A 10,045-nucleotide genomic window follows, 5' to 3' on the forward strand; every position below is an offset into this window, starting at 1 on the left:
ATTTTGTACTTCTCTAAACTGGTCATCAGATAAAGAAATGTGACTTTCCAACATTCTTCATTGGGCATTTTGCTTTTCATGAAGTGAGTCTAGAGATGCACAAAAATCTTAAAAATCAAATCTTGAGGAACCCGTACTATAGGCAAAAGAATGCCTAGCGGGCTCCGGATGTCCGGAGGGCTGCGGGTGTCCATATGACGAGGGCTCAAGGTGTGGCTCTGTGTCTCCCGATATGGAAGGGGCATTCTCGGGGTCTAAATCGGTAATTCCCCAATTAGCAGGGTTATGAATAGAAGTTCGTTTGGAACACGGAAGAGGTAAAGGAAAACCATTTGTCCTAGGAAATGCAAAATCATTCTCATCCCGACCAATTATTTTCATAGCAAGACATGCATCATTATCTATCATGTCATTGCCATGGATGACTTCCAACCCATCTAAATCAATCTCTAAATTAATAGCTATTTGAGTAATCAAATCACCAAAAACAATTGACCGCGAGGTTGCCCTCCCGGCTCTCACTAAGGTTTGCAAAAAATGAAAATCGAAATCGATATCAACTTTATGTAACATAGCCCACAAAGCGTAAAGTTCTACTTTCTTGATGACTCCATCACTTTCCCCTCTACAAAAAATAGTTATACTCATAACACGATGTAGGTATCTAAAGACGGGGTTTTGCATGTGAGAAGCCTTATCTCTAGAGGGCTCATAAGGTTGTTTTAATCCAGTGATCAAACTCCAAAATTAATTCTAATTAAACCTAGAGTCAAACCTGGGAGAGTTACCGGTAGACAATCCATAACAATTATTGAAATCACTAAACATCCATTGAAACTCTTGATTCATCAGTCTAAAAGTAATTTTGCCAACATAATCATCTTCATTGGTAAAGTGGACGTCTAGTGTATATAATGTCACTCCAATCTAAAAACCCAATCATCCAATCTGCATCTTCTCTAATCCCTAGCATGTCTAAAACAGTTGGGTCCATATATCGTGTGCACACAATCTTTCTATTGACAAGAATTTAATATCTAGATTTATGATCTTCATTTCTAAAAATGATATTGAATTTGTTGTCATTACCTTCATCGTGTGAGGTCTTCTTCCCTTTACCTTTTGTTGGTTGTTTTACTTTTTCCCTTGTCGGTTCCTTTCTTCCGCCTGATCCTCCACTCCCCTTGTAAAGTCTCTTCTAAATATTGGACATATTGTCAAGATTAAGTGGGGAAGGTACAATTCTTGGTTGGAGAAGTTAGATCTTTAAGGATTAGATCTTGAAGAACAAGATCTTTGGCTAAGGAGTTGTAGATCTCGGATATAGGAGAAGAGAAAAGTCTAGATCTTGATGAAGTTTGTGGAGAAAGAAGAGTTTGAAATCTAGATCTGAGAAGGTTTAGGAGAAAGGTTGAAGAAGAAGGGAGTTTGGGAGAGAAGGATGCTTTTTTAGAAGGTTGGGGTGTGTGGCCGACACGGCCTAGGCCTTGTATAGTAGACACGGCAAAGGCATTTACTCCACACAGGCCATGTGGATCTACACGGCCCTCACCTTCCTCTCTTCGGGAAGCCTTGAACGACCATGCCAATTGGCGTGGCCACAGCTATCTCCCCCGCGGATGAAATTGCACGGCCGTGTGTGAGACACGACCGAATCCTTTTCCTTGTCGGGTTAATTCACAGGGCCGTGCCAATTGGCATGGCCACAACCTTCTTCTCTTCTGTTTAGCTTGCACGGCCATGTCTAGGACATAGCCTCTTCCTTCTTCACCTCGGGAAGCCTTGCACGGCCGTGCCAAATGGCACGGGCGGCGCAGATTTTTTTTTGGATCACACACGCTCGTGCGTGTTGGTGCAGAAAGCATCCGACGATCGAACTTATGTTTTGATTATGTCAATATGGTTCAAAGTTAAGGTGTTTTGGTTTCTAATATGTTGAACAAGTTTGCAGAAAAGTCCTAAGTGTACTTAGGCAAAAGTCCTAACTGCGGTTAGGCAGGTGGAAAACCCTAGGGGGTGGTAACCCTAGGTCATAGGGGGTGGTAACCCTATACGGAAAGTCTTGGCGGGTCGAGAGTTTCAGGCGAAAGTACAAGGGGGGGGGGGGGGTAACCCTAGGTGGAAAGTCCTGGTGTCGTGAACTAGGTGGAAGACTGGACCAGCCGGGATGCGAAAGTCCAGCAGAAAGTCCGTAGGCTTCGAACGCTGAGCAAAAGCCCAGTCGATTAGGAGGATCACACTGGCAACGTAAATCTCCTTAGTGGAGTAGGTGAGGACGCATTCCTCGTAGAGGGAACAGTAGGCGTCGGGTCGACCTAGGGTTTCCGGTTGGAAATCCGAAGTTAGACCCGGACAGTCCAATGACTGTCGATATCATTTATCATATTTCTGTGCTAACTTTGTTTTGCAAGGTTTGTGTCTGGGACTAACACATTTTGCAGGAAAAAAGGAGCACATTTGACCTCGGATGAATAGTGTCTGAGGCACCTCCATGGGGCTTGGAGGTGCCTCAGGTGTAAGCCGAAGCCAGCTGTCCAGAGGAGCTGGAGGCACCTCGAAAGCTAGAGGCGCCTTGGACCATGCGTTGGAGGCGCCTTGGAGCAGCTTGTAGGCGCCTTCAATGGGATAAGGCGCGACTAGATCAGAGCTGATCCACGCGTGCGACTCGGCGGCCTGGAGGCGCCTCCGACAGGCTTGGAGGCACCTCTAGCACTTTTTAAAAGAAGGACTCGAGCAGCAGCTTGTAGTGACAACAATTCTAAAGCGATCCATCTCCAACGTGCTACTAACGAGAGCTTCCGATCAAGCTGCGACAAGTTCCCGACAACCCGGCGCTTCGTTTTCTATAATTTAGTTGTCAGTATTACTTTAAATTTCTTGTGTACTCATTCTATACTTGTACTAAATTTTACGAGATTATATTTGTTGCCCAACGTAAACGCTCAACGAGCGTGGGCCTTGGAGTAGGAATCGCCACAGGCTCCGAACCAAGTATATCACTTGTGTTCTCTTGTTGATTGTTTTATTTCCGCTGCGTTTATTACTCGAGTTTTTCAATTCCGAAACGAGGGAAAGCCACGACCACTATTCACCCCCCTCTAGCGCTTCTCGATCCAACAGTGCGTAGTACACAATCAATACTCTTTCCTCCTCTTGAGTTTTCACACAGCCGTGTCTGAGACACAGCCTGGCTCTTTTTCTCCTCGGAATAACTTACACGGCCGTGTCATGTAGACACGACCCTAGCATCCTTCTTCTCTGCAAGATGTACCTGGTCATGTATGACACACGACCAAGCTTTGTTTTGCTCCAAATGATAGTTTCACTCCTCCCCTGCTTCTCCAACACTTCCATGCCAATGAAAAAGTCATGGCCAGCTCATGGAAGCAAAATTTCAACCTGAAAACAAAGCAAAAACAAGTTTAAAAGTACTAACAATAAAATGAAAACTGAAACTGGAAATACTAAAAGGATCCTTCGGTTGCCTCCCAAGAAGCGCTTGTTTAGGGTCTTTAGCTCGACCAATAAGATCATTCCTCTCTTTTTCTAGCTCGTGGAGGGCAGATGTATTTCTCATTTTCGTTGGGAGGCCTTCTCCCAACATCTTCCACCAAAGTATACTCCTCATTTGGTGGCCTCCCATGAGGATGGAAATTCCATTCCTCAAGTTTGTAAATGCTTGCCCTGCTACAAACATTTAAAAGAGAAGAGACATGGTTAGAGGCATTGGATAAATCGTATTCCAACCTTTCCTTACCAATTACCAAAGAAAGTTTATGGTTTTTAACGTCAATAATAGCTCTAGCTGTAGCAAGGAATGGTCTTCCCAATATGATAGGAATTTTTGTATCCTCCTCCATATCAAGTACTACAAAATCCGTGGGAATTATACTCCCACCTACCTCTACTAGCACGTCTTCAATGATACCCATAGGGTACCTGCATGAATGGTCAGCAAGTTGCAGTGCCATAGTAGTAAGTTTAAAGTTTTTGAGACCTGATTTATTACAAATAGAATAAGGAATGAGGCTAACACTTGCCCCTAAATTACAAAAAGCTTTCTCAATAAATTCATCTCCTATATTTCAAGGAATATAAAAGCCTCTTGGATCCTTTAGCTTTGGGGAAATGCTCCTTTCAAAAAGAGCACTACATTCCTCCATAAGTGCTATGGTCTCTATGTCTCCTCTTCTTCTCTTACTTGACATGATGTCCTTCAAGAATTTGGAAAACTTGGGCATTTGTAAGATTGCATCAAAGAGAGAAACTTCATCACATATCTCTTTAACTTTCTCCAAGAATTTGCCAAACTCTTCATCCTTCTTGAGCATAACAAGTCTTTGAGGAAAAGGGACTACTTGACTTTGTGAGCAAAGTGGAAGAGTCTTTTCGACCTTAGCAGTACTCTCCTCATATTCTTGAACCTGAATAGGTTCTTGTGTTGAAGGAGAAAGTTCTTCTTCAAAGTTCATCCCTTTTTGAGCAGTCACTTGGGGATCTCCCAAGGTTCGTCCACTCCTAAGTTTAATTCAATTGCAGTGCTCCATAGGATTAACATCAGGTTTTCTAGGAAGTTGTCTTGGTGCTCTGGAAGATGAAGAAGCTAATTGGGCAATTTGACTATCCTGAATCTTTTGATATTTTTCAGAATTATCCATTCTCTGAGTAAGCTTCAAAATATCTTGCTTCATTTCATTCTGATTTGAGATAATTTCTTCAAACATCTTTTCAATTTTAGACATTGGAAAGCCTTAAAAAGATTGTTGTTGTTGAAAATTCTGCTGCCCGGACTGAAAATTAGGTCTTGCCCCCATAGATGGTCCTTACTCTTGATTATTTCTATAAGAAAAATTCGGATGACTTTTCCACCCAGGGTTGTATGTACTTGAGTACAGGTTGTTTTGTCTCTAATTAAAACTCATGATTGCATCACATTACTCCAATTGTTTGATTTGTACAAAGATAGCTCCCAAAGGACATGAGTCACTAGAGTGATCAGAACTTCCACATACTTCACAAGTAGATACAATGACATTGACCGTATTGGAATTAGTTCCTATGCTTTCTAATTTCTTTGTAAAAGCATCCAGTTTTGCAGCCATTAAAGTGACTGCATCAACATCAAACTTTCCCGACGCTTTTATTGTAACACCCACTAAACTTGTAAGATAAATATATGAATGTGGAATCTTGCCTTAGAAAAATAATAAGAAGTGGGTTGAAGCAAAAAGAAATAAAATGAAATAAAAAGAAGTGAAGGTCAAGGATTGAACCTTAAACCTCTTATATTATATTTCAAAGAATTAATTAGTAGAAACCAATTGGGATAGAGAGAAGATATTGATATCAAAGGAGGGAAACTCATGATAAAGGTAAGAGTAAAAGCTAGCCAAAAGAAAATAAGAAAAGAGCAAGAGAAGGACAACTTGCCTTCCTCCCTTTCTCTCCCTCTTCCTCTTTGATTTTTGCCGAAAACTTAAAGAGGAATTAAGGGGATTCATTCCCCCTTATTTTATCATGAATGGTGAGAATAAATAGAAAATAAAATAAATGTAAGAAAAATAGAAAATGGGTTAAGGGAGAAGGAAAGCAAAAATCAATTTTGCTACCTCTTCCCCCTTAACATAAAAGGGAGCAAGAAAAGAGAAAGTTATTTTTTCTCTCATTTCCTCATCCTCCCTCTTCCTCACCGAGAACACCACAGTCCCCTCTCCTCCACCTTCGGCCCCAAAGCCAAGGTTTTCTCCTAGGAAGCCTAAGATACAAGGAGGACTAAGCAAGGGAATCAAGGGAAAAGGAACTAGAAGAAGAGGCTATTTCTTCTCCACCATACCTTAGATCCACAAGAGAAAAGGATGTAAGCTTCCCCTCACCTGTGGTACAAGGCTTTTATGTGATTTTTGGATTCTATAAGGATTAGAAAACCTAGGAAAGAATTTAAGAAAATTCGGCTAAAGAAAGGGTCTTCAAATCTAGGATGATTTAAACAAGTCCTTATTTCATGATATTCTTTCTATGCTATGTAGGAAGGATTTTCTTCATGTTTTTATACTTAAATGATGCTTTATCAGAGGAGTACCTAACCCTAGTAATTCGGCCAAAAATATGTTAAGGAGGTTAGGGAAAAATATTGTTTAACTAAACTAGTACAAAATTTCTCCCATGAACTACTAAGGGTTTTTATTGGTTTTCTTGCTTGAAAGTTATTTGAAACCAAAGAAATCCATTTATATGTTTCAGCCAAGAAAAGGGCTTAGGGTTAGGAAGACCTTTAAATTTAAATAACCATGTTTGTATGATAGAATATAGAGTTCTCTTAAAGAATTGCATGTTGTACATTGCTAGAAATTCATGAACTCTTACTTTAGATTTTTGGCCATGATAAGATGGATAGTTTAGAAAAACTTAAACAAAATTCTAATATGCTCAAGACCTCTGTGATATTATGATATGAAAGTTGTTTAATGCTCTTATGTTTAAATTGAGTATAGAAAATTAGTTACATGATATATGACATGTAAGATCACAAGGGTCCTAGCTTGTTTATGAACCAACTTTGTATATGATGTTCTTAGTAATTTTTGCCATGAAACATACTTGGGTTTTCCATGCTTTAGGCCACTTAAAACTTATTTTAGAGATTGGTAGGTTTGGGCCATAAGGAGAAATAAAAGAAAAAGGGAAAGAAACCTAGGAAGCCTAAAACACAATTCACATGTATGTTTATTATGCTTGTCCTTACACATGCTATGAAACTTGTATAATTTCTCATGCTTTTAGGCTATTTGAAGCAAGTTTATATTCTGTGAGTTTTGGCCAAGTAGGGTTTAAAAGACCTAGAGGCCTTAGAAATGAAACCAAATGTGTTAAAAGTACTTCTTATGAAAATATGATAAGGTGTTGATTGTGTCAAATATTTGTATAATTTTTTCATGACCTAAATGGATCATTGTGTGTTTCGGCCATGAAGGAATAGATGCCCTAGAAACCCTAGAACAAGAATTAAATATGCTTATGTCACTCTACATGAAATATGATAAGTAGAAAACCAAAGTTCTCATACTATATGTTGTTTAGTGACCTAAATGAGGCTAGGGTAAGTTTCGGCCATACCTATTGTATGATGTCTTGTTATGAATTTATACATGATGTTAGTTCAAGTTCAAATGCTTGTATGTTTGTTTTTAGCCCTAATGAACACTTGTTAAAAGTTTGACCAAGATATACGTTAAGGGCTTGAAGGACTTAAGAACTAGCTCAATATGCTTACTATGCTATTTGAAAAAAATGCTATAAATATGGTTTAAGGTTTCCATGCTTTCATGACATTTGGGACCTTGTTTATATACTAATAGGGTTCGGCCACATGAGTTTAAGGACTTGGAGAACTTAGAAACCAAGTTAATCATGCTTATAATGCTTCCTATGAAATTTATGTGATGATGATTTAGGTTTCACATGCTTGGAGGTTGTTTTTACCTAAATTGAGACCTAAGGGGGTTCGGCCATGAAAGGAACCCAAGGGTTTAGGAAGCTTAGAACCCAAGTTAACTATGTTACCATGTTTCTTATGATAGTATAATCACATGATACACCCTTATGCTTAACCATGTATGCTTGTGATTTATACCTTTTTATGATATGGTATGTGGATAGAGATATGCATATTTTAATGATATGTTATGTGCTTAGAAATATGCATGTTTTAATGATATGTTATGTGCTTAGAAATATGCATGCTTTAATGATATGCTATGTGCTTAGAATATGCATACTTTTATGATATGCTATGTGAGTAGAAATATGCATGCTTAAATGATATGCTATGTGCTTAGAAAATGAATGTTTTTATGATATGCTATGTGGATAGAAATATGCATGCTTTAATGATATACTACATGTTTAAGTGATGCATACTTTCTATGATATGATGTATGCCTAAGTGATACATACTTTCTTAAGACATGATGTATGCCTAAGTGATGCATACTTTCTTAAGACATGATGTATGCTAAGTGATGCATACTTTTTATGATATGATGTATGCCTAAGTGATGCATACTTTTATGACATAATGTATGCCTAAGTGATGCATACTTTTATGCTATGCTATGTGACTAAATGATGCATTTTTATACATGCTACTTTACTTTGTAAGGCTTGTACCAAGGGTGGACTCCTAATCAGTCTATAGGCCTTGCTTTGTGATCTAGGCTAAGCCTTGCTTTGTGATCTAGGCTAATAAGGGATGGGCTCCTTGGTACACCCCTAAGCCTTGCTTTGTGATCTGGGCTAAGCCTTGCTTTGTGATCTAGGCTAATAAGGGATGGACTCTTCAAGTACGCCCCTAGTCCATGCTTTGTGATCTTGACCTAGTTCCTAGTATGATTCAAGACTTGATACCTTGGATATACTTAGGATGCGCGCATCTATGTTATGTATGTATGGTACAAGCCGGGGCCCTAATTATGTTGATATTATGTTCAAGTATATATATGTAAGAAGAAAATGGTTTTAAAAGATCATGAGACATACACATGTTTTTCGGATACATGTTTTTAAAATCATGATGCATATGATCTATGATTATGTTGTGTTGAGGCTATGATTTAAGATATGCCATGATATGATTATGTTATGTTTCATGCTATGTTTTAAGAGATGATATGCCATGATATGATTATGTTATGCTTCATGCTATGTTTTAAGAGATGATATGCCATGATATAATTATGTTATGTTTCATGCTATGTTTTAAGAGATAATATGTCATGATATGATTATGTTATGTTTCATGCTATGCTTTAAGAGATGATATGCCATGACTAGTTACAATGTTAGTTATGTTGCATGATAAGCTTAAAGAGTATGATATGTTATGCCATGACTAGTTGAGATCATGTTAAGTTGAGACATTATTTGATTATGTGTTGATTGTTGGTTTTAGTGAGTAGGAAAGGAACTTACTGAGCCATGAGTGCTCATAGCTTACTTTCCTTGTGCCACAGATAAAGGAAAAAGTTGGATGAGTTAAAGGAGCAGCAGGAGGGGCAACGAAGATGTGTGTGGCGGTGGCTAGGCAACTAATTAAGAACCTGCTTTAAAACCTTTAAGAACTATGCTTTGGTTTTGTGAAATGTAATACAATATGGGTGACTTGATGTTGAGTTTTTATTTATTTTGTTATCATGTTATGAAACTATGTTAGTGTAGTTCGGTTTTAATTAAGTTAAGAAAAATAATTTTAAGTCTTCCGCTGTAATACGTACGTAGAGTATCGTAGCCCTGTCCCTTTTTGACAGCAGGGAGGGCGGGCGTTACATTTATTGGGTTTATACAATAATAGCCACCACTTCTCTCATTTGCCCATTGATGATGATTTTGTGCTACACTTTCAATTATTTCCTCAGCTTCATCTAAGCTTTTATTCATGAGTTCCCCTCCAGCAGCTAAATCTAGGGACACCTTAGTATGATAATTAATATGATTATAGAATGTTTGCAACACTAACCACTTCTCCAAGCCATGATGTGGGCATTGTCTGAGTATATTATTATATCTATCCCAAGCTTCAAATAAAGATTCTGAGTCAACTTGTTTGAAACTTGCAATTAGATTCCTCATATGAACCATTTTACTAGGCTGATAGAATTTATCCAAAAATTGTTGCTCGCATTGTTCTCATGTGGTGATGCTATTTGGAGCTAAAGAGTTCAACCATTGCTTAGCTCTATCTCTTAAAGAAAACCCAAATAATAATAAACACATTACTGTTAGGACCAAAAGTAGCTAGAGGGGGGGGGGGGTGAATAGCTCATCGCGTTCGCTCGGTGCTCGACGTTGCTTGGCATTGCTTGTTTCTTCAAAGATGTGCAGCGGAAATACAAAGAAACAATCACACAACGCTAACACGGTTGGTTTACTTGGTATCCACCTCACAAGAGGTGACTAATCCAAGGATCCACACCAACACACACACCCTCCACTAATAAAACTCTCCTTTATGGTAACTACCAAGGGCAAAGAAGCCCTACAAGACTCAATA

General features: G+C 38.7%; 1 non-coding gene across 1 annotated transcript; it reads left to right on the forward strand.

Moving 5' to 3' along the window:
• Nucleotides 1–9,520: 9,520 nt before the first annotated feature.
• Nucleotides 9,521–9,626, forward strand: LOC121978930. The gene has a single exon (XR_006111252.1). It is a non-coding gene; the product is annotated as a small nucleolar RNA R71 (small nucleolar RNA).
• Nucleotides 9,627–10,045: the final 419 nt, after the last annotated feature.

The sequence above is a fragment of the Zingiber officinale genome, chromosome 4B, assembly GCF_018446385.1.
Source record: "Zingiber officinale cultivar Zhangliang chromosome 4B, Zo_v1.1, whole genome shotgun sequence".
In the NCBI taxonomy this organism is placed as follows: Eukaryota; Viridiplantae; Streptophyta; class Magnoliopsida; order Zingiberales; family Zingiberaceae; genus Zingiber; species Zingiber officinale.